The following is a 26,064-nucleotide window of genomic DNA, read 5'->3' on the forward strand; positions in this document are numbered from 1 at the left end:
AAAAACCTTGGGGTTTTTTCCCCCTAAATTTTTAAAAGACACATTCTCCAGATGTAAGGAAATGAATCATTAGAGAGTAAACCTGGCATTATCCCTGTATTGAATCTGAGGAATGAAGCAGGATTCATTCAGGACTGCTTTTTCTTTGAGGATGGCAAAGATTAGCTGATTTATGTGAGAAATTTTAAGAGACTTTTTTCCCCTAAGATTTCACAGATTCTCTTGTTTCAGGATAAATAATCAAGTCTGGGGGGCTCTCTGTTTGGTTTTATTTTGTCCAGTAAGTGTCATTGTAAATCAAAACTTCTAGAAGATTTTTCAAAAATTCGTAAGTCTTACTGTCAGTTCATCATTATAATAAGTGTAATCTTGTTGTTGCCTGTTTCAGTGGGTCAGCCTATTTTCTATCTCCTGAAACCAACATGGGGGAAAATAAAGCCCTATTTGAACTTTACCCTGTGATGCAATATCTCTTTGTACTCCAAAATTTTATAGGCCTCCTTTGCTATTGTGCCTTATTGAAAACTCATGACTTATTTGCTGTTCATTATTATCTTTTCAATATTTCTGCTTCTTAAGATTCTTCATCCTCTTCAACATTTGTTTCAAATGATTTTTTTCTGCAAAGGTATGCACTTGCAGTTTTGAAGGGAGATGGCATAGTACTATTATCTATCCATTTCTAATTCTCTTGGTCTCTGTCATGAGCTGTGTACTGTCCAAGAGAGATGTTTGCAAAGTGTATTAGTTAAGAGCCTGCAGATCTCGAATGTCTGGCATGCATGGACAATGCAAACAGGTTTAAAGACAGAAGAAGGTAGGCTTGACCTTTCATTTACTTGTGAAACAGTAAAAATTAATAAATGGATGAGGAAGACAGTCTATTCTAAACACACACGATACTCTGCTAAAGTCAATCCTAAAACACAGTGCTGCTGTATTTTTAATGCACTTGCGAAGTTTCATCTGCAAATTTCATTAATATACTCCTGTAGATCCAGGATGGCTTCTCCTCAGGAGTCTCTACTTTCTGGATCATAAAGTTGTCTTCACTGTAATTTAGGAACCTCTGTGATGATGCATGTTCAGCTGTATTTGTTACTCAGCAGATGTCTGGGTAGTTAAATTCCTCCATGAGCCTTTATCAGTACTTCTATTCTGGGATTGCCAACTGGTTCAAGATGTACCTCTCCTAGTCAGCAGCAGTACCACTGCTCAGAGATCAATATGCACAGCTTGGGTCAGGCTTGTTTGGCATGGATCTAGAGGGGCTGGTTGCCCCGACTGCCACCAGTCTTGCTGTTCAAGTTGACTGTGTAGGCCTGGAGTCAACGTCTTGTTGGTTCCTGCTCAACAAGGACTGGGTTATAGGGGCAGCTGGGGATCGGTCCCACATACATAATTCTCGAGACCATCTGCTGTGGTAACTGTCACTGCTCTTCCTGTGGGGCTGCTGCCTGGGCTTGCTGCTCCTCCATAAATTTCAACAACACCTGCCGCTCTCGCTATTCCTTCATATATTACATCTACAACAGAAGCCTGAAAACACGCACTGCTCACACTTCATTTAAACAGCTACCTTCCCGACATAACGTGCCGATTCCAAACCCGCCCCTTTGAGCAGTTTGGTTTCAATAAAACAGGCGTGATAACAAGTTAACAACACTGAGGGTGAACATCTCTTCAGACCTACCCCGGGGTTCTTCAGCCGTCTCAGCTGCTCTTCCCACTCCCTGGGTCATCTCTTGTCTTGGAAAACCACTTGCACCTGCCTTGGCCGCTGGTTTCAAGGACTCAGCAGGATACATTTAACCTTCTGCCAGAAGGATCAACACCCGATATCAGTGTGTGAAAGTTTTAGGCAAATGATGCCACCCTAGTCTATTCTCTTAGGCTACTTTTTTGCATTTTATACTAAGTAGCTTTCCCTTGAGCTGGTCAAAGAGTAAAATAATAATCTGATTTGCAAATAGAAGTGCTGAATCTGGATCACTATGATTCACAAAGTCATAATATTAGTTATTAATGAGTATTCAGCCTACTGCTGTGTATCAGTGAAAATGCTCCCAAATCCTCAGAGTTTAAGGAATTTTAGCTTGAATGGTGTTCACCTAGAAATTTACAGGTTGTCATTCTTCCATCTAGAAGTATTTGTCATCCAGAGACCAGAAGAAATCCCAGCTGCATTTTGGTTTTCTGAGCAACCAGAAATGAACAAACAAAGTCAAAATAAATGGTTTATTTTGAGTAAGCTGAAAAGCAATTGTTCTCCTTCTGCACTGGCTGTGCACCCATAAGTATTAAATTTACAGGTGTCAGAATTGGTTTGCAAAACACTTCTTATTAAAACAAGGATTATATTTCCACCTCCCAGCAAGGGCATAGCTAAACTCTGCTGTAATTTCAACTAGTCCTGTTCTGCACTGCAGCAACTGGTGAAGTTGCTCCTCTGGTATGGGAAGTTTTGACTTAATTATAGGCACCTTTCAGTTTGTCTGAAGCCAAAGCGCTTCCTTCTCCTGCTGAAAATGGGCAAGAAAGGAAGGAGGTGAGACTGTATCATTTGAATATCCCCATCAGATTTGGGATTTTTGCCCCTCTGCTACTTTTTCTTCCCAGTCACTTAGACTACGCTGATAAAAGGCAGGATGCATTTCAGGACACTACTCGCCATTTAAAAAGAAGAAAAAGTGCAACCAAGAAGAATTGTTTCTTCCTTTTCAACAACTAAATTGATCTCCTTTGCCTACACTCCTCACCAAGAATCTGACTTCTTCTGGCTAGCTAGCAAATAGAAATTCAAACACCTGTTTACCAGACACAGAGCTATGTGTCTGCCATTGCTGATCCATCTGTGGAACATAAACATAACTTTCACCAGCTGCTTCTTTTAGCATGGGCTGGTAATGGAAGCCATTATAGAGCATATCAACAACATACTTTCCTAATAATCATGGGCCAGAGCATCACAGGGTGTAAATTGGCAAAGCCTCGCAGAAGGTGATACTGATTTACACCATCAGAGGACCTCACCCTGCTGTGTTTGTTTTCTTCACACACTTCTCCTTTTAGCACCCTTATTTTCCTAGTTTCTAGTTTGTTTCTGTTTTTTTAACATTATATTATATTAATGAGGCAACGTGTTGTGGAATAATTCCTGGGCCAGGCTCAAGCAGTAACGGATAATTACCTTGGGTACCATACAGCCTCAATATTAATGACTATAAGAAAACCTCTAAAGGTTCAGAGGTGTGATACTGCAAAGACTCCAACTGGGTTTGGGCCAAATGCCCCATTCATATAAACACGCTCAACTCTTACTGACTTCAGGAGAATTCTGCCTGTTTTTGTTTTTGCCCATGTGCTGTAGTTGATTCACAAAATCATATGCAACCACATCCATGCTCTTTAGATTTAAGTCGAGCTTGAAATCTCACAGTGCAAACAGCAGATTCCTTTTTGTCTTGCATGAAGGCTAGTACGTTACAACTGTAATGAAATTGCTGATAGAACCCCTTATTGCTCAGGCTGTTCCAGGATGCAGTAATGAGGCTCTGCTCTTGACGAGTATCAGCATACCTCTTTCCCTGTGTCACATCAGTTAGGCAGGTCAGGATCTTGATGGTGACCCAAGACAACATTCATCCTATGACCAGGCAGTTCATTTTCCTTTCAGTGTAAAGGGCAGAAAGGTCACGGGACTTTTTGACTGTCCATTTTCCAGTCAGGAGACAACCTGGGACTCAGAAAAGAAATTCCATTAGTGCCTGAGGCTCTCAAATGTGAAAAACTTGTACAACTTTAGAGATGGCAAATTTGGGGAAATCCATCCTGTTAAGCCCGGAAATGGTAGCAGTCCCTGAGACTCACCCATTAGAACTTGCTTTCCTTTTAGTAATTTTGTAACATACATTGAATGGTGCTTTCCAGGACTTCTGCAGTTGCAAAAATCAATGCTCACCTCTAATATATTCTGACTTAAAGTGTGCAACCTTGTTTAAAATGAACTGCTAAAGCATATATTTTCATGTATCGTTATGTCTAAATGCATGATAACCAGGTTGAAAATCAAATTATCTGTGTTAAGGTGAATATTACAACGTGACTACTGCCTGCTGTGCTGTGAATGAATCTTGTAAACACAATCAAATCTCTCTTTCTCTTCCTCTCACATACACAGAGACACATGCACACCCTTGCACAAGAAAAGAGATTCTTCACCTTCTGCCATTGTATTGTCACAGCAGCTCATGTTTATTGTGAATGACATCTTCAGCTACAACTCAGCATGAGCTCTGGTATGCTGGAGCTGAACATCCTACCAGGAAAATCAGTAGTGACATTAAAGTTGTTTCATGAATAATGAAAAAATAAATATCACATTTACTGTAGGTACACAAAATGCTTTTTTTAACTAAAAGCGTTTGCAGAGAAATTCCAGGTCTCTAAGGGTAGATACTATTTTATTAACTGTGGATAGAAAACTTATGCAGAAGGAGTTGTTTTCATTATATTGGTGATTTTCTCAATTATACAAATGAGAGAACATGTGATCAGTACTGTTAGCAGGATACAGACTTCTCTTTTTAAAACTCTAAACTCTCAGAAAATCACAAAAGGGCAAATCCTCCATGCTTGCAGCCCATAAGTCCTTCAGCCTCTTACATTCTATATAAGGAGGTTTAAATATGTCTCCCAAGTCCAAATTTGTGTAACAACAGTTTTAATCATTTATGGGGGCAAAAAGCCTTCAGAGACAGTAATGCTATTGTGTAAGTGTATAATGCAAAAGAGAATTCAATTGTCTTGATGCCATACAATGCAAGCTTATTACAGGATCCCAACAAAAGACACTCAAAACACAACTGCACTGCATCCAGAGTTTTGCTGGCAGAATCAGTGTCTGTTGCTGCCAGCCGTCAGAAGTTCATAATCACAAATTTCAGGGAGACGAAACAAGCCTAGTTTGAATTATGGGGTTACAGTGACCAGAGATTTATATAAAAGTTATTTGTAGTGGAAATGCTATATGTTGTCTTATTAAGGACTTAGCTAACACACTTTTTACATAGCATTAATGTGTCAGACAAAAGTGAAATCTTTCAATTATTTCAGGCTTTGTGCTAGACTGAAACTTGTGATTCTAAAATGCAATGGCTTTTAATCAAACACACATATTCTTGCTTCCATAAGTGGAATACAGTCTCGCTATCATCCCTTTAAAGAAGAAAGAAAGGGGCTGTTACTCCCCATACTTTGGAATATTTCATCCATATTTATAGCAAGAACCCTGAGAAATGTTCCAAAGTGCCAAAAAGTATGACAACTAACACCAAACACATTGTCAATATTCTAACTATGGCTTATGAACTTATCAGCATAAAAATAGTTATTCTCCATAGAACTTTCTGAATGGCAATCATAAACAATCACCTTCATAAATAGCGCAACTAGTAAGTACAGGCTTAATATCAATGATTCAAAAGACCCACCTTCTCTCTCAAGGAGAGCGAGCAGATTTGGTTTTCAGCTTTCACTGGGGCAGGCACAAAAGTGGTGTCTTTTCTATAAACCTAGGTCTTCCATTTTTTGTATAGAGTAGGTTGCTTCATGACTTCTTTCTTGTGAGTGCAAGTTGCTTGTATTTCCTATTGATACAGAAATGCTCATTTCCTGTTTAAAAGCACACATGTATTTACTCCTGTTTGTTTAACAACATTCTAAATGGCAGTAACAAAAAGAGCAACAAACAGAAATAATCTACCTTATTGGTACCTGTGCACAAAGCCTCCACTCATTCTTTGCCTATAAACAAGACAGAAAATTAAGAGCACTTGTTTTTTTCTTTTTGACATGTGCCAATGCTTGCAGCAAAAAAGTAAGGAGATAAGTCTAAGGTATGTTATCTCTTTAGGCTCCCACTACTGTCAGATGGGCTTAGGCAGGTGGTTTAGACTTCCTCCTTACTAGCTGCAAGGCCAAATCAGGGTGTGGGGTGAATTGAGGGGGTGTCAACATTCAGATCTGACATGCAGGAAGAGGTGCATCAGGAATCCCTTGTCATGCATTCAAAAAAGTTAAAAGTAAGCAAATGTATGAGCAAGTAAAACCTGTGTATTAATGGGGAATGTGTCAGTCAACAGCAACACAAGCTGTGTTTCTAACTATTATACAAGAAAGGTAAAGTATTCTACTAGGTCACTTAGTTACTTCAACCAGATGGAATCCAAAATGTTCAGAAAATTAAAAATCCATTTATTCCTCCAAAGTTGCATTCCATCTGTTTTCAGACATTTATGGAATCTTTTTGCATACAGGATATGGCAACCACTGGTGCCTTGGAAATATTTCTTCCCCATGCAGCTCACAGAAAGCCTGGCTGGATAAAGAAAGCACTGGAGTAAGACCTTTTTTTCAGGTGCTCTTATTTATGTTCAAAATATAAGAAATTCTAGTCTTGTTTTAAATAGTGGAATCATAAAACGCAGTGTATTATTGTCCACAAAAATGTAACAGGAACTTTTAATCTAAAATAAAACCAAACAAAAAACCAGGCTATCCCCTGCTCTTTGCAGCTTTTGCACCTTGAAAATTTTAACTTTCCTGCCAGTCTGTTTCTCATTTTCAGCTTGTGGAGACAATAAGAATGATTCAGATGCTATGAAGGAATGCAGCCTGGCATGTAGTGATCTCTACCCTGAAGATAAAAGTGACAAAATTACCCCAGGAGTTACGAGCTCTAGTCTTCATCAATCATTTTTCAAGAAATATTTTATTTCATTCAACTACATATTGTGCCTAGATCTAACTGAGGTATGGTCCCCTTCATTGTATCATTGTTCTCAGCATCTTCAGCTTCACCAGATGGAAGGATATCATCTGGCATGCAGGCTACGCCGAATTTTCTGTATATGACACAAACATCCACATTTCCTCTGTTTCCTTAGGACCTTCTTTCCTTTGCAGTCAGTGCCTCATACCATAGTTCAGCATCAACAAGCATCATCCTGCTTGGTGCTAGGAATATTTTATCTCCCGGCAAAGCTCACCCATAAGGTAAGTACAGGCTATGTCTATACTGTCAGTTAAGTTATATTGTCACTTCTCTCGTGATTATCCACACCTCACTCCACTTACATCACTCCTAGCTTCTGTGTTGTAAGAGGCCAACCGCATTCCTCCAAGCTGAAAGACATTCAGCAGGTAACTCTGCCCCAGGACTATTTCTTATAGGTCAAAACCACACTAGGTTTGGTGATCTTACAGAGTCCTCCAATGCTAAATCAGCAGTCCCTTGCACCATAAATATCCTTCATGCCCTTATGCCAAGGCCCAGATTACTTCAGAGTATGTGACAAAGCACTCAAAAATCCAAGGGCAGCACATCAAAAAAAACAGAGAACTGGCTTTCAAGCGTAAGACTGCATTTAAAAAAACAAACACTGAAAAAGAAAATGACGAATCGTGGATGATTTGTTTCGGTCTTTGCATTTTGTTTTGAATGTTGGGCCATGCCTTCACATTTTCTGCAACCCCAAGGGCAGGAAAAAAAAAAAAAGAGGAAGTTAATATTCATACTTAGTGTCACGCTGTCCAAAGCTGACACTTAAAAAAAAAACAACCCACCACACAAAAATTCAGTGAGAGTATTGCAAGACTTACTGAAAACTGGTACTAGTGACATCAAGGTCTGCTATAACAAGCCTGCGCTTTTCATCACTCCAGATTTGATATCCACCAGGTTTGACTCTGGGGTTGAGGACCACATGCTAAAAGACCATATTCAATCAGCAGCAGAACCAGAGACTAGATTTCCTCCTTTTTTTGACAACGATTCTCCTTCAGTCATTGGGAAAGCTGACACTGAGGAAGCTTGCTGCCCAAGAAGGAAAAAACGCAAGTGGCAAAACAGCAAAACTAGAAAACACCTAACTGGTGCAAGAAGGGCTGCTGAGGAGCATCCCAAGAGTGCATCCATCCACATGAGGCAGGCACACATCTCCCTGGGTGTCATCTTCTGTCCATCTGTTCACACAAATAAAATACCTCTCTCTCAAGAGTTAAAACTAATTAAAGGTTTCCTTTGATTACACAGAGGGTCTTGGACCCCTTATCAGCTGAAGCGCCTTCTCTTTAGTTTCACCAATCCCCTGCTAAGTTTAAAAGAAAAGGCAGCAGCTGTGGCTACTGCAGAACAAGGTTGGCAGCTGCAAAACTGAGATGCCACATTTCAGTATATAATTTTCTTTCCACAGTGTCTCTCCATAACTTTCCTCTTTAAGAGGCATTTAAAATCCATGTGTCTGACTCAATTATTGTTATTGTAGCCATGGAACAGAATATGATGCTGATGAGGGCCTACCTGTCTAGTTAGCTTCCCTTTCTGGATGCTTTCTTTCTTTGATTCATCATTTGTTGTGACACATGTATTGTCTAAACTATGTTTGAGAACAAGTCTCTAATACATTCAATGGAAAAAGGTGAAAAATCAGAAAACAGCGTTATCAGTTGCATGCATAAATTTATGCGCAAACTTTAAACATCTTATTTCTGAGAAATATATAGAAAGCATGGCTTCGTTGCAAATTAAGAATAACATTTGCAGTAAAATTAAGAATAAAATTTCTTTTGCTTCCTTTGATTAGGAGAGCATCAACAGTACATAAATGCTCTGTCTTTATGAACTCATCTAGAGATTCTGCGTTCCTTCAGCATTCAGTACATTATCAAATCATATCCAAAGTACTAAGAATTTGTGCCCCAGAGGGCATGAACCCAAATTTAAAGTCATCATCATTCTGGATATTTTCTGCTCAGTTGAAGTTTTTTATGATACAGGCTGAATGTCTTTTCAGGACAATGCTAAAAATAAGCTAATGCAGTAGGGACTAAATTTATTGGACATGTACACTCACCTTTAGTTGATGTTCTCCCTAGGTCAGTTCTCCTGTGATTGGCAAGGGATCATGACAGCTTATATCTTCCTATGAGAAACCTGCACAGACAGTGGTAATTAGAACTGCCACTCAGTCCTCCCTGACAACAGCTACTGCAGTGACTCTGGGCCTCGGAACTAGCTACTGCCTCTGGAAAATCCTGTTTCCCAGTGTCTTCTCCTGCACAGGCACATACCTAATTGCACGTAAACATTTTGTAATTTATTAAATGACAGAAAAACATTGGTACCTTCAAGCTGAAAATACAGCAGTTGATAAATACCGAAAAACTACAATTCCGAAGTGTCACCTAAAATGTAGCTCTCCAACTGCCTTCTTTGACTGGTTGCTGAACTAAGGATACTTCCTCAGTAATGCAAAATCTGAGAAAGATCTTAGTCTCTTTTTTAAGGTGCCTAATTCTTAGCCAAAGTTATGGGTGTTGAGGCTTGCAAGTCAATCCAGTTTTGGAAAAAAAATACTCCATTCCAGTTTAAAAATATCAGTGCATTTTCTCTGTAGTATTTTACTTCAATCAGCACGAGCATAAGAAGGCTCAACTACCTATTAGTGTATTTTTACCCATAACTGATTTATTGCCAAACTGTTAATGACTGCCACTGACAAAGAAAAGAAAATGAAAGAAAAGTAATGCAGTAGAAAAATGAACACGAAGCATTTCTAGTTCCTGCTGCATTTGCAAACGACTAAGGATAAGGATAAGGATGTTGGAAATATTTGCAAATGAAAATGAAGCTGAAATATTTCCTTGTACTAGGATATCTACAGAATGGAATTTGGATTCTGCTTTGCTGCAGTTTGGAGGTATCATTCCAGATACAGCTTCCTTGTCTGTGAAATGGGGATAACAATACAGCTGTAGTTTCCATGCATAGTGCCCAGTTATTTAGACCTCATCATGTTAAATAGCATCCTTTTTTCCTGCAGTAAAGAAAAAAAGAGCCAGAGCAAGGCAGTCAGGAATTTTTGAGATCCAAGGTTGAAAAGGCAGTGAAATCTAATCTCCAGACCATGGAAATCGGTGGAAATTGACTTCAAAACACTGTTGATCTCAGTGGGATCAAGGTTTAGGAGAACAAACTTACCGCACGAAGACGAGTCTGTTTTCCAGAGCAATGCTTGACTTCTTGATAGAAGCAGCCTGTCAGACAGCACCAGACTGTACCTTTGGGGCAAACCTACACTGAAGGGTTGTATATAGCAGTAGGGTGTCCAGGATCATCTCAGGAGAAAAGTTCCCCCTCTGCTCTCCCCACAGCTTGTTAAGACAACAAGGAGGATGTTCTGGCTTACCTGTGGTTAAGCAGAAAATACCTGGCAGCAGACCAGGTGTGCAGAGACTCTAGGAGAAAGGAAGCCAGGCTGTGTGGGAAGGGGCAGGCACAGGGACCTGCTTCTACTTGCTACCCCTTCCCACTCCAACAGCATCAAGCAGGCTGGCTATGGGAATTTCAGACGTGTTGTGCAGAATCACATCCATAGCACTAAGTATGCCAGAGCTGGAAGGCATTGCAACCATTGCAACGCTGAGTTCATTTTCCCAGAAACAATCCAGCCCAAGAAGAGCACAGCACAGTGTATTAAGCATCTTGATAAAGTTTTATGCAACCACTCTTCGAAAACCAACCCAGAAATGGCAGTGCTGTATTTTTAGACAGATAATTATAAGGGTACTCCCATATATGTGCTTCAAAATGAATCCAGTAGTGTAATCATGCAATGGGACAGAAATTACTGAGTGAATAGTACCATATCCTTTTTAGATTTCTATTATAGCATGGTGGCAGTGTAGCTGTGCTGTATTTGGGTAACGCTTCAGCTCAGTGCACAGGGGAGTAAGTGGAGAGCTCTATCCCTGTTCACAGACACTTCTCATTGAAGCATCTGCCTGCCACAGACACAATACACCCTTCATTTCTATCATTGTTAAACTATCTGTTCCCTGCATTCAAAAGTTCCACTAAATTCAACACCAAGCCCACAGATTTCTAATACATTGACTGCATCCAGTTTTCAGAGGATGCAAACCCCAGTGTATTGGTAGTGCCAAACTGATCCAAGATAGCCCATAACCCTCTTCTTAGGCATGGTGGGGGAGAACAATGTTAAGATGTAAGTAGCAAAGTACGCACTATTAATCTGCAGAAAATTGCACTTTAGAAATGCTACAGAACATATTATTGCAATCCCAGGCAACACAGGCGAAAAACTAAATCTAAAGGAAATCACAACATCTTAAGCACTGAAGTACAGTTATGGCAGCCAAGTAGATAGAACTCTGCCCTTTTAGACAGCACGCAGCATCGTTACACTTAAGAGCTCATGGTGTTCATAGTATTCCAATTTTGAAACAAATAAGCTTTTGCTTATTCCTCTCCCACACCACTCTTCACTAGTGTGTAATAAACCTCTATACTAGTTTTCCATGTACTAGTAGAACAGGTACCGCTGAGAAAAATATTCTGAAGTAAAGGTGGTTGCAATTTTATTTAATATTTTTTAAATGTAACTGTTTAGCTATTAGCAGGGGCTGATTAATGGAAAAATCTGTTTTAGAGAAATTTGTGAACTGTTCCTTTTCAGAGCTGTTCTTGTCTGCCACTCCTTCCAGTGGCCACTCTGTCCCATCTCTAGCCTTTCCTGCTCCCCGTTGATGTGGTAAAGGAACTGGAGTAAGTCTGTACCCAACAGGTACTAGTAGACAATCCCTAATTACATTTGACCCCATTTCAGTTCAGGTTTGATTCTAGAAATCTTACAAAGTTTGAGAAGTACATCTTTTCCACTGGTGTGGTCATGAATATCAGCATCTCTCCTAGCAGAAGGTCAGAACCATTCTGAAGGTCTACAATGGCACAAAGGATGAGTCATCTGGTATCCTGGGAATGTTCTTAGTTTACATAGCATAGAAAGACAGCTAGAAAATTATTTTTGCTGAACCTGACTAAAAATATGTTTGCAACATCATTAACGGATTCAATTTCCTGTAACTGGAAGGCAATTTGATAAGTCATCCTTTGCCATAGTGCCACTAATTGCAATGGATTCTGAAAAAAAATCCAGAATTATTTTTTTTAGAAAAGCCACAAATCCTGAAGGTACACTGCTGGCAAGCCCTCGAGTATTTATATTACAAGCCAAGCAATTTAAGTAATCCCCAAGTTCATTACGTTCAGCTAGATGCTCAGGAGAGGTCCTCTCTTCCATTGGTTTCCAATAATACACCAATACAGTGTGTCTTATTTTTCACAACTGATAGGTTTTGTATGGCTAGGACTAAATTACAGTAGCAGGATTTTAACAACTGCAGAAAAGACTATAAAACTTTCTGCCCCCTATTAACTCCTGTGTGACTATTAGGTTTATAGGCAATGTTAACATTGCAGCATAGGAACAAAAACATTGTAAACGGTCTCCAAAATGCTGGGAAGCAATTTTCCCCAGCAGAGGCAGGGGGCCCTTCCAGTCCCTGTAAGGTATGGAAAGGGTCATGTGGCACACATGTAAAACTAGATTAAACTCTCTGTTCCTCAGTAATTAAACCTAATTGTAAACCTGAGCAAGTGCTAATTTTAAAACTGAGCTCCCTGTTCAGAGCTCCAAAATCACAATCGAAAGTTCATGGAAAATGAAAACTGCCTCCTTAAAAGAAATCAGCTTGCATCTCCCCAGAACGGAGCCCCTGGGCAAGTGGTTCAAAATACGATTTTTATAAACAAATCTGACATAGCAAACTTAATGCAAAACCCTATGCATATAACATCACTTATGTGTGCAACTCGTTTAAATTATAGCTGTAGAGAGAAGGAAATAAAACTGGCATATTAACCTTTGGCACAACAGTGCTCACATGCTAGTGATGTTCAGCAGCAGATGATATTGTTGTTACTCCCACTAGTATTGTCACAGTGCAGGGTCTGTCAAAATTCATGTTCAAAACCTCTACAGTCAGAGTTTATTATTCAGCCACGAGCATCCGTTCCATACCTACCTTGGCATGTACAGTCTTAAGAGCAAAATCTTTTTTACTGCAACTTTCCTTTCTGCATCACTACTGTATTTAGAGTTGCTGAATGCAAAAATAAAATAAAACAGAAATTAATGAAATATAGCATTTCCTCATCACCATCCTATTTAAACATACTGAACGCAAAAATAAAATAAGCTAGAAAATAATAAAATATAGCATTCCACAGCTTATTGCCATAAGCTCATTGGACAACTTGCTTCCTAAATGCTCGTTTTAAAGAATGGCCTGCTAATTCTTCCTCGAGATAGGGGACCCTTCCAGCCGTTCAAAAGCACACGCTAAATGGATAAGCAAGATAGACTTAAAAAACAACTTACAAATGAAATTTAAAACATTCTCAGATATTTTTTGTGAATGCTCCACATTATTTAATACATTCCTACATAACTAACAAAAGCATCACATAAAATGAGCCTTCCTTGTTAAATAATGACTTACCCTGAGTAGCTCTGACAATGTCACTCAGGCCTTGAGGTACATTCTTGGCCTGTCTATATGCTCTGAAACATTTTGGTCAAAAGTTTCAGACACAGGACTTCAACAAGAGCTTCGGGTGTCCTTTGATTTAGTTTCTTTCTGCATCTTGAAAATAAAAAATGGTCCATTACATATCAAGGCCATAAGGCTAACCTGTGGGAAAGGCTGATTTCACTGGGAGAACAGTTAGCCCTCAGAGTGATGGTAAATGGAGACACAGCCCAGCACAGGTCCAAGTGAGAACATTTCTTGGCTTCTTGTTTCAGAGAGCAACTCATAAAAGCAAAAGCATTACGGCAAAAATTTCAGAGCTAAACAAGTCTATAGAGTTGACATTAAGTGAACCAATCCTGAGAGGCAGTAAGTATGACAGCAAGATGAGTTTTGGAGTCCCATTGCACTTCCCTTGCCCACACAATGAAAGTGAAATAAGTGCAGATGTGCTGCTGTGCTGGAAGATATAATGGTTGGACTAATCATCTGGTTATTGGCAAAATCATTAGATCTGAGAAAAGTTACTATACCAAAATATCACAGGGTCATAACAAGACACATTTATCTTACATATATTTAAATGACATCTAGATAGATTGGTTTAAGCAATCCTCAGTTTCTCTACTTTGTGGAAAACACAAAAGCTAGTAGAAAGCTCCTGAAAGCCACCTCTATTTCCCCGACTCCCTTCTACCAGCAACCCCTTGGGCCAAGGTATGAATATGCGATATACTTAGTACTGTGGGATTAAGAATGTGATGATGTCTTTTCTGTCCTTGCTTCCTCCGATAAAGCTGCGACAAATCAGGACTGCAGAAGCTGCTATGCAAGCTGTACATAGCACAGGGCCAAAGATCAACCCGTGTGAAGCAGAAGGAAAAAAAGACAGACATTGAGTACCAAAAATAAGCTGCGAAGAAACTTAATCCTCAAAGGTCAGATGTACATCTGAAAGGCCCAGGCCATGCCTTTGTATCAGAATGTTACAACATTAGCCTTAATGACTTAATAGTTTTGCCCTTGACTTGTGTCAACAGGAACCTATCTTATTACACGGTAAATTAGTTGCTTCCAGCCTACTCCAAACTCCTAGGTGATGGGAAGACAGAGGCACTTCTAGCAAAATTAGAAATGTAACCTAGTACCTAAACAGTGTTGCTTAGCAGTATTTACTAGCACTTTAATTTTTGTACATGTGTTTGAGTAAAGGAAGGCTGGACACAGCGTGGGGAAGAAGCTACCACGTTTGGCATTCAGGAGCCAAAATTAAAAGGAAGGCATCTCCTTTGCACACTGTTGTGCGGTGTCATCAAAGGTCATCATCTGCAGCAGATATCAAGGGATAATGAGTAGGGTCAGGCGTAATGATGGTAGGCTCTAGGTAACAGAGGACGCTTTCTTATGTTCCTCCCCCTCTTGGAGAAGTTTGCATCCTTTACAGACTTTCTTCACATCCACACAGAAACAGTTTCCAAGCCTGGCACAGCACAAAGCCACCAGGTGGCCAAGGTGCACTAGCACCTAACTACTCAGAGCCTCTCCTTACACAGAACAAGGACAACCAGTAGTTTCCAAAAGAGTTACTGTAACCAGGCAATTGTCTCATTCTATTTAAATTGATAAATTCTGTATTTACTGATCTATCTGGAAGGCTTTGTTTCACATCTGTCTTAAAAATCTGTCTTTTGTCAGCTAGAGAAAGGGTTACTTTTCACAGTAAATACACATGAAGGAAGAGACATGCTGATACAGTTATGCAAGTCTTCTTTAAGGAGTTTTACAGGCAAGTAAGATGGAGTTCCAGACACTAGAATTTGAAATCATTTAAAGCTGACATAAGTTGATCCTAGGCACAGTTTATAATAATGTTTTTACTTTTCAGCTCTAACAATTACAAATTGTTTGTATTAGCTCCACAAGTATCCCTATTCAGCAGCATTGTCAAAGTCCATTCATCCCAGCCTCATAACAGCACACCAATCCTTTGCTTTGCCAGCCTCCATCCATAACCTTCATCCAACTGTTACCAACCATGCAGGGATGGGCAGGAGATCTACAGCCTGCAAAAAACCCCCCTTCATTTGCAATTTGTGGTAGCTGTAGTTTCCCATGTTTCAATGTGGTTTTCAGACCATCTCAGCTTGACAGGAAGAAGCCTGGCACCCTCTAAGCATGTTGCACTTGTGACCTTTGAAGATGTTCAAAAGAAAAGGAAAAAAAACAAAACCAAAAGGTTTTAACCATTTTGCATGAAGTTGCATGAAAAGTCTTGGGGCCTAACTTGACTGGAACTCTTTTAAGTACTTCTCTACTACAGCAGCGGTGCATCATATGAAAGGCTTTGTATGGCATCTATCCACAGTTATAAATAAAAAACATATTTATCTTTGGTCATGCATATAATTTAAAAGTCGGACAGAAGAAACCTTTCTTCTCATTTTTAAATCTGTACCAAGCCCAAGATAAATTCTTATAAATTATTTATTTTAAAAGGAGGAAAAGAAAAAAAGAATAACAAAATAGCTTGTCTATTTGGAAATCTGGAAAACAGATTATTTCTTTGGATGGAACACAGTGTGTGTATGTGTCATCATGACTTTAAACAGTTCCATGGTTCCCCATGGAAATACTTAATTGAAGCTAATAAGTTGTGGAGTTACCAGTGGTTTGCCATGATAGGTTTCATATGGTATCTCCAAGATGTTTTACCTCCTTTAAAACTTACCAACCTAGGACTGTGTTAACTGGAGATCTGAGCAGCAACCACCACAGATACTAAATCTGAGTGAAACCCTACTCACAGAGGGCACAGGAGTTTGGGCAAACGCCTTATAACTACATCCTCTATGCAACAAAAACACTTAAACTTCTGATTTGTACCACGTGTGACAACCTCCCATAGAAACCCTCAAATGAAAGACTTTTTTGCCTCTTTAACACTTGCAGCAAGGGGCACAAGCCCTTTCTTCTGGCATCGCAGAATTAGAAAAGAAACTATTGTCAGCAGACTACAGGTCCCAACAAAAATCTTCCTTCAATTGCCATGCTTCATAAGGTAATCCTACAATCTCACCCCATCACAGAGGACCTACCCACCCTACAATTAAAACAAATTGTGCCCTTCTTATATCTCAGTTTAGAAAAGTAAATCCCTGCTGTATTTGAGATGGCTATATAGTGTCCATAGACAGTAGTACATTTTTAACCTTAAGGACATAGCTACATAACCTAATGGAGAGCCAGTAAAGCTTTCTGTATGTACAGAAACAGGTTATTTGGCATCTGCAAAGTGCAGGTGCTTTATAAGCATCTGTATATACCCATTTCTGATAATATCTCAAAATAAATTTGGCTTGAGCCAATGTATCTGTGTCACTACACATGATTAAACCATTCTGAAGTTTGTGGAGGAGGAAAGGGTTTTCCTATACAGATAACAGCAAAATTTATAAAGGACTTCGGGTAGAGGTGATCTGCATAACTTTGGCACGCATTTCATACCTACAATTTAGGAAATTAATTAAACTGTCTTCCTAAAAATGGCCAAAATTAAGCAGCTTATAATTATTTTCCTTCAGGAAGAGAAATTTGTACTTTTTTGGCACAACCACCTTTTTCCTTCAGCAATTTTTTTCCTCCAAAACTTATTCCCTGCATCTGCAAATGCATCCACTGCATATGTTTCTTTTTGACGTTAATATTCCTTTCGAATACACCATCCCCACTGATAAAGTCAAGTACACGTCTACGGGCTGTAGGGTCAAGTTCAGTGTATCACCTATTAGTGATTATGTCAGTCAGCAGCAAGCACAGTGCATTCATTAACCCATAAGCAGCCTTGGTACTAACTTACACTGACCAATATTATATTAAGTATTAGAGAAACTGCATGCAAATACCATGATACAGGAAATACAAGGATACAATAAATGCCATGGGATAACACTGCATTTGGAAATAGCTGAAGTCCACTTAAAGAGTGGATCACAAGATGAAACAACTACTTTGCAGCTGCTTATGGACAGGGACAGCCTGGGGAACCAACACTCAGGATTAATACAACCTCCTTTAGGCAGTGAACAAGGCGAATAGGAGCCTCATGTTCATTTTCTAGCCAGCAAATTGCAAAAGTCACCTCTTGAAGGCAATTCCCATCTCAGACATCCACACTCTGTGACACCTCTGACTCCCGACTATACAGGGAAGCGAGGGCATCTGGGCTTCTAAGTCAGGTGTCCTGTGCAGTTAACAAGAAGAGAATCCAGGCTGAACTTTCTGGCATATTTCTGTTACCAGTTTCCCTGTAAGACAGTCTGTAACTTTTTATGTGTTCCTTAAAACGCAAAAGTGCATAAGATTTACAAGGTTAGCAATGTACACTGCTGTAAGCAGCACGCAAACTCAGATGCAGCAGGATTCTTTACCAGTGCAAGTTCTCATCCATCTGAGCATATGGATGAACTGAGGAGAGGAGAAGCAAGCCTGATTGTAATTACATTAAGCACTTTGGCAATAAGGAAAAGTTTGTACTTGTACACAGATGGCTTTATGTTACAATGCTATAAATGTGCCAAGTTTCATGGCTTCACCACATGATGCAGGGAAGGGGCTTGATCCAAAGTCTGTACAAACCTGCTGAAAAGCTCTCACTCTTTTCAATGCATTTGTATCAGGTTTATGGTAAGTTCACTGGACACACCGGGAAAAGGGAACAGCCTTTTGTACAAAAATGCAACTTTTTTAGAGCATTTTTAGCCTGGTTCACCTTTTTTAGCCCAAGTCTTCATGCTTTGATGACTCTGTTTTCCTTTAAAGATGAAACAATAAAGACCAGTTCGGGTTGATTAAAATTACTTTGACTGCCCACTGTAGCTCTCATCTAAGCTGGAAACTTAAACTTTGCACACCTCACGGAAACTACCTGGGGGAAAAAATAATACATTCTTATTCTATGAGGCCTCCTGAGTCCTTGTGATGTTTTAAATTCAAGTCCTCTTTTCTGTGACCCTCCCACCCCTACGACTTCATGAAGGTACAAGATTTTTAAACTTACTTTAAAAGTCCTTAATTTAGAAAAATAAACAAAAATTCTGTCAACCCATTCCCCAGTGTCTCACCATAACTTATTTTAGGGTAATAAATCTTCACCCTGACAGCTCTCTGATGATGCATTACATTAATACATCATAATGACAATACTTGTGATATATGATGGATATATTTTCTGAAAGGCATATCACCTATACATTCCATCTTGCCAGCACAGCAGAAGACTGCTTGAGAAAAGGGGGAGAAGGGGAGGTAAAGGATGTTCTTTACCCAGAAGACAAAATCTCACAAGAGAATGTGGAATTAAGTTTATTGCCCTTGTTAAAATACCAAATAGAATAAGAAATACAATGCCTTCTGCACACAAACGACTTCTATCAGCAAGATGACCTGTTTGTTCCTCAAATACTGACTTTCAAGCTGGAATACAAAAGGGAAATGCTTTAATATACTTGTATCAGTCTTGCTAATACAGGAGAAAGGGACTCTAGGAAATAATCACGATGACTTTGATAGGGTTGAAAGATTGTGATAATGAGAGGAGCAATATTTAAAAGGGTAACTAAGGCAGTCTGCAAATAGAAATAGCTAGCAGCCTCAGAGAATAAGCTGGTGAGAGTTGTATACACTCCAAAGAGTCATCCATGGCTGACACAAACCAAAATCTTTTCAGTGCCCAACCACGGACAAGGTGATGACAGGGCTTTTCAGTAGGAAATAAAGTTAATTTTTGACATGGATATCTGGCCATCCACAACACCACTGCACATAAGAACTAGATCATAGGCTGGTGTTTGCTGTGCTAGGCTCTGCACAAACAGAACAAAGACAATCCTGGCCTCAACCAATTTAAACTTGATTTCCAAGGTTTAGAATGCAAAATCAGCCCCTAGCTTAGATGAGCCTGTTGCCTGGACAAAAGGCAGTAGTAACTTTGCTCCAAAGGCTCATCTTGCACATGTGACTGTGTGGGTTGAAAATATGATATTTGACAGACACCTTTGACAGTAGCTGGTCTAAAGTGGCCTCCTGATGCACTTGGTTTGCACACAGGTAACTCTGACAACAACCTCAGTGCCCCTGTTCTTGGCATAAAGATCGCAAGGGCAGTCAGAGCCTACCTTGAGCTTACCTACAGCCTTCTTTTTTTGAAAAAACAGTCTTTCCAGCCACTACCAGGGCACTGAATTCCTAGGATTCCGCTTAGGTGCAGAGACAAAAAGGTAGAACAACAGCCTTCTGGCTTTTTAGGGGTTCTGATAGCTATCTGATGTTTTAGTGAAAAACTTGACTTTTGCAAAACACTTACAGTGGACTCTCTTCAACATAGAATTGCTGTCAGCTACCCACACTCCACAGGTATCTGAAGCCCATTTGGACCATGCTATTAAGATTCCTGAAGTCTTATGCTGTGTGTGATTGGCAGAACTGTCTGAGAATAGACATCTTCAGTGACCTCTCTTCTCTTACAGACTTACCCACAGGTACCCACTATGCCACTGAAATGGAGTCTGCTGATAAATGTTCTGCTCTGGCAAATACTTGCATCTCTGCACAGGACTAATGCGAAGAAAAGCACATGAAGCACTTTCTGTTTCTGTTTGGTCTTGCTGATGCTGCACTGGAGGGGCAGATCTGATGCCTGTTTTCTGAAACAACTCAGAGGCTTGAGCTATTCCTTTGTTAGCTGAAGAATTAGTAAACAAAATCCCTGTGAGACATTTAATGGGAGAAAAAGATGTTGTGATTAAGACTCACAAAGAAGGACTGAAATATTACAGTAAGAGTGACATCCAAAGAAATATGTATCTGAGCATATAGTTCAGTGTGCAATCATCCCAGCTCACAAGCAAAATGGGTTTGAATATGGTGGCACTAATATTAGCTCCAGTGTAAAGTGTAAAGAGAGGCCTTGGACGTTGCTGTTTTGACTCTGCTAAACACCTGAGGGAAGAGGCCCAAATTCCTGACAGGGACTTGCAGGTGTCTCTCTGTCTCAGACATGCTGAAGATGGAAACATCAAGAGTGCAAGCAAAATGACAGGAGTGTCACTGTTACTCTGTTGGGCACATGAAAACAAGCGACAATGTCCAATACAAGGCAGTGCAATAACCACATTCTGTGAGTGTGAATGGAGTGTTTCTGAAAGGTGCTTATTGACCTCTGAATCTTCAATCTGCAGAAGAGATCTAAGCTATAATGAATATAGGAAGCCACTACATGATAGCCATAATGCCCCACTAGCAAGCCTGTCTTCTGAGGGTCGATTACAGGCAAAAAGAAAAAGGTTCGAAGAATGGAAATCAGCTGATACAATCAACCCTACTAAATCCACTGTCACTTTTCTATGGCCACTTGCAAAAGCCTATTGTAATGTTACTTTGCATTGCAAGCATTTGTCCTTTAGTTGTTGAAGGAAAACAACCAGCGCATTTTGTAGATGAGCCATCAGTTTCTGGATACTGCTGCTCCGAGTCAAGCAAACTGCATTACCAAGTCTCATCAATGCTAGATTTCTTGGGGATGCCAGATGTCCTCTCACAGGAAAAAATAATAAAACAGTGTCCTCCAAAGCACCAAGGAAAATGCTAACTAACTTGCAATGGGGCCAAGTATATTCTTGGGAGTTATAAACCCCCCCTTCTTACTGACTTTACATGAGGGACAGCACACCACTTTTTGTCAGCAATGCTAAAATGCTATTTCTGTCCTAGCCCAGCCTACCCTGCTGTCTTAACCTGGGGTGAGCTGGGGAAGTAATACTGCAAAAGCTTTTCAAAGGTTCTTCATGTAAACAAAGCAGAGGTCTCTGTATATTTTTCTCTGTTGTCTTCTCTTCTTAGCACCAACTTTTCCTCTTTACATCAAACATAGCTCTGGATAAGATGCTGTAATTGTAGTTGTTATTAGAGTCTAAAGTGTTCTTCCTGTCTTCACTTGTTCCTGGCATTGAATATCCACAGCAGAGTTCTGTTTATTCTTTCATGCTTTTTTGTCTGACGTTATTGTTGTGAAAATTGAAGAAGAGTTACAATTGCATTGCCTTTCATGCAGGAATACAGTGACTTTCAGGTTCGCTTTTAAACCCAGTGATATGGGTTTAAAAGAAAGTATTAAAAAACCTGAAACAGGGCATCTTTATAGCTAAGGCTAGATGACTCAAATGATTCTCTTAGAATGTTCTTTACTGTTTTTCCTCATATGTTAAGTGAGAAGCACATATAGGAAGTCCTGTTAATCATCATACAATCCACAGATCCACATTACTGTAAAAAAATTGTTCAGCTAAAGTTTACATAAAACAAAAGTGAAATTACCCCAAAGGAATCTCTGTGTTTCAAGACAATTTTCTTGCTGAGTTTCAAATATTAAAACTCTCCCAGTTGTTAAATAAAGAGTGATGAGAAAATGCACACAATTTTAATTTCCACTGGGATTACGCTTGGTGTGAGACAATCATGTTGTTAGATATTTTTCTAAAGACTAAAATAATGTTATAGCATCTGTGAAGGATGTTATGAAGAACAAGGCACTGAAATAAAAACATTTTTATCCCAGATTGGCTACCTTTTACACTTTTTGCTGAAATTGTTTGAATTAGAATTTATGCAAAGCTTTATTATCTAAGACGCTTAAGCTCAACTCAGTTTAACTGATGTATCTATTAGCTTATTTATCTTGTAGTTAGGGAAGCCTTGATACATCAACTAATGAGAATCCATGCAAGTCCATTGGATATTTATAAAAAAATGACATAATATTCACTTCTTTACCCCCACCAGCAGTGCCAAAGCAACTGCATACTTTAAAATCAAAGCTGATGTTCATGTTGTTCCCTGCAAAGCCATCAGTTAGTGGAATGGCCAGGTTATCTGCAACACCTGTGTACCCGCCTTTGTCCTCTGAGGCCGGTGGGATTTCAGGTGCTCTTAAAAGATGTTTGTAGGGGGACCAAAAAATGGGGGATGACAAAAGGGACTTTAAAAAACAAATTACACTCTTAAATATAAATAGCTCATAATCCCTAGCTCATAATCAGGCACTGAGAAACAGATATACCAGGTATGAATTATCACATTGCAATTGTAAGGAGGAATTTGCTTGGGAGATGATTCTGGTTCTGGCTGGAAACGAATTTAAAGGGACTTACTAAACCGCTCCATTGTCAGAAAACTAAAAATGTCAACAGTGACTATGAAAGCATACTGCCAGAAAAGCAAACATTCCCTTGTCTGATTTTGTTTATTATTTTGTTTGTCAGATCTGTAACTTTTCCTAAGATGCTTCAACTTGGAGGAAGGAAATAATACTAATGAAAATACTTATTACCCAAAGAATGTGTCAGTTTTGTAATTGCGGGTAGATAAGACAATATTGACAAAGTTGACAATAAATATTGACAATAATGTATGCTTTAGTTCCTGCACTACTTTAAATGTGGCAAAGTAAAAAGACATGAGACCTGCCTCCATCAAACTCATTTCCCTGCTGTCACAAGGTTCCATCTTGAACAACTTTCAGGAACCTAAAAAGCACTTTTATCCTTTTTTATTAGTAGTATCATTCAGTAATATACTTAGGACAAGGATGGGATAGGAGAAATATTAATCTTCATCTCACTCCATTTTCAGACAGTTTTCACAAAGGAAACTGTTCTCTAAGAAATGCGTTATCCAGCCAAAGTTTAGGTGAACCCAAATTTTTCCAAATCTCATTATATTTGATTGTCCTGATTCAGGAGTTTTCCAACGGAGATGTTCTAGAGGAATCTCCTAGGCTAGAGGGCAGTTTGCTTTGTGTTGTTTCCTGTTAAATTGCAAACTTGTTCATGGAATGGGTAAAACCTAGGCAAGCAAATAACTTTTGTGGATCTTGGACTAACGCTTGTCTGAATTAAGGAATGGGTAGTGGTAGGAATTTTACAATGTATTTCTTGACAGGCAGCTGCATAGCTGGAAAAAACTGTGAGAGTGACAGGGGGTTTATGTATCCTGGACATGTGGAGAAAAACAAAGGGAAATAGGAAAGAAGGGGAAAAAATTTAAGAAGCAAAATCAGCATTTACTATAGTGGAACTATACTGCTCATTCATTTATTTTGGATTTGATTTAGAAAGAAAAATAATACGTACATTTTTTCAGATTTATTGTATTTGGAGGTAGCATATTTAAGCAGAAGAGACAGAGTGGGTGATATGGGTGAGAATCTAATGATAATATTAATTAAGGGGAATTTCAAGGCCATCCAAGAGTGAAGGAGACAAACTGTCTGCCACACACACTATTGACAAAGTGGCGCCTCTTCCATTTCTGGACATTTCCAAAGCAAAACTGGGACAAAACAGTACAAGAAAAGACAAAACAATGCCAAAATCAGGATCTAGGCAACAGGTCCAGCAAAAGCTGCCCCAAAGCCAAGTCAACAATGGCAGCAAATCCAAAAGCAGCAATATAGGCCCTAGGAGGCACTGCACCTTCTTCCTCTCTTCTGGCCTCTAATCAGAACCATCTGCAGGGTGGTAGTCCACTTCAAGGCTGACATGAGAGATCCTTACAATTACATTCATGCCTGCCCAGCAGTGAGTAGATTTCTCCAAATCAGTCCTACAGGACTTGTGCCCATGAGGTAGAGAGCACATAAAGCCATTCCTAACCTCGGTAGCCTCCATCTGGATTTCTACAGGGCTGGCCCATGGTGTGGTAGTCCTATGCTCCATCTCTAAGGTTTCTCCAAAGCCAATGCCAGCCCTTGACAGCTTTTGTAAATGACATGAGAGTTCATCAAGGGATGCCAGAAGGCCCGTTCCAGATCCAATAGCAGAGCTCAGACCTGGACGGGGACATTACCACATGCCAGGGAACCCATTTTTCCACCAGGGAAGATGCTATGGCCTGGGCTACAGCTTGCTAAATGGGTAGCAAAGGGGGTAACATCTGGCTCATTTCTCCTAAATGGCCAGAAAGAGGTTTTAAAACCTGCAGAGTCAGAAAGTCTCTCTCTCCACTGTGCTGAAATTGGGAATATGACTCAGGAGAAGTCAGGTCCATTCCCCTCTACTCCATAGACTGTTTGTGTAAATTATGGGCATATTTAAACCAAGGTTTCAAACACACAGAATGGGAGATTAATACTTCCTACTTCTGTCCTGCCTAATGAGATTGTAAGATCTCTCATTAATTGTTTATCCCAGTCATAGCACAGCTGAGACCAGACCTCCTTTGGGGCACCTCTACTTTATGATGCAATTAATGCACATAACCCTATGCCATTTATAGTTCTTGAACCCTAACATGTAATGTGTGCTGGGACGACAGCTTTTTGTGATCAGCAGTGCCTCATTGGCAGCAGGCATCCTTTCACTTTGCATCTTTTGCACCTACCTGTTCTTCTGTATTATAACCCCTGTTAAGTTCCTGAGTGCTGGAGCTGATCAAAAGCAAGAGCATCCTTTTACAGGAGGCCAGAGTAAAGCAGAGATGCACTAGGTAACTGCTCACAGACATCCAACCGGCCAACTCTCCCTTATTTTACTTACAGAGGAAGGTTAAGTGGAAAGAATGGTAAAACTCCCATTGACCTCAACTGGGCCAGCACTTCTTGCTCTAATGTAGGTGACATTGTCAGTGTAAGGAGGGGTTTGCTCAGTCTTTCTGTCCTACCTCGCCTTTTCCAGAGCCATTTCTGTTTCTCTGAAATTGGAAGAGATTTGAACCACAACTGCTTCATCATTAGATAAAGTGCTGCTTTGTGCCAGAAAGATTTCATTCTATGTATTTGTTTATTTAATCTGTGTACCCGCGTTAAACTAACATCATCTTTGCATTTAATAGGCAGTAGCAGGGCATGCAAAATCAAAGCTATGTTCTGCTGAAACTGCAAGATGAAACACAAGAGCACTCCTAACTTCAGGGAGTTTTGTACAGAGAAAATAGGAAGTGAAACAACTTTTAAAAATGTACACTTTTGTAATGCATTAAAGCCTTCATTGCTTTTGCCAAAACTTCACTTTTAAGAAGAACCAGCTGTGGATTTGATTTCTATGTTTCTCAGCCATAAGTCAATAGAGGATTCAATTTTAAAGCACAAGACCTATAGCATACAGCGTGAATCATCTCTTGTCTGCATATAGGATAGCACAGATAGATAACGTGCTTAGTGAAAGCTTTATCACCAAGGAAACACATTCACAAGCATTGAATCTAGCACCTTAACATTTACAACTCACTTTAAAAAAAACACCAGCTGTAAATAAGTCCATACTCATACCTAGAAATACATGGTATCTATCACTCATGCCTATTTTAAGAATTACTCATCACGCAAGAGTGGCAATGGGCAAAGCCAATTTGCAAAAGTTCAGAGCTTCTGGAGATTTGGACTCTGATCTACTAGAAGTTAATTGTTTCAGAGAGATAATAATTTTTTGGTAATTATGTCCAACCAATCCATAAGTAACCCCTCACAGAACAGGTTTTATCTAGTGCCACTTGCTATTTCCTAAAGGTCATGGAATCTCTTTTTCTCACCCCTAACGGCTCACCTTTCCTGGGTGCACT

General features: G+C 39.6%; 1 long non-coding RNA gene across 1 annotated transcript in view; it reads right to left on the reverse strand.

Annotated features, from left to right (window-relative positions):
• LOC142055030 (uncharacterized) overlaps nt 1-26,064 on the reverse strand; it is a 275,522-nt gene that overhangs the window by 79,706 nt on the left and 169,752 nt on the right. Inside the window, exons 7-11 of the long non-coding RNA XR_012659779.1 lie at nt 13,426-13,569; nt 8,916-13,026; nt 5,493-5,648; nt 4,222-4,318; nt 3,580-3,736 (exon numbers count right to left, since the gene is read on the reverse strand). This is a non-coding gene — a long non-coding RNA (uncharacterized LOC142055030). The remainder of the gene's footprint in view (nt 1-3,579; nt 3,737-4,221; nt 4,319-5,492; nt 5,649-8,915; nt 13,027-13,425; nt 13,570-26,064) is intronic.

This window comes from Phalacrocorax aristotelis, chromosome 3, assembly GCF_949628215.1.
Source record: "Phalacrocorax aristotelis chromosome 3, bGulAri2.1, whole genome shotgun sequence".
Lineage (NCBI taxonomy): Eukaryota > Metazoa > Chordata > Aves > Suliformes > Phalacrocoracidae > Phalacrocorax > Phalacrocorax aristotelis.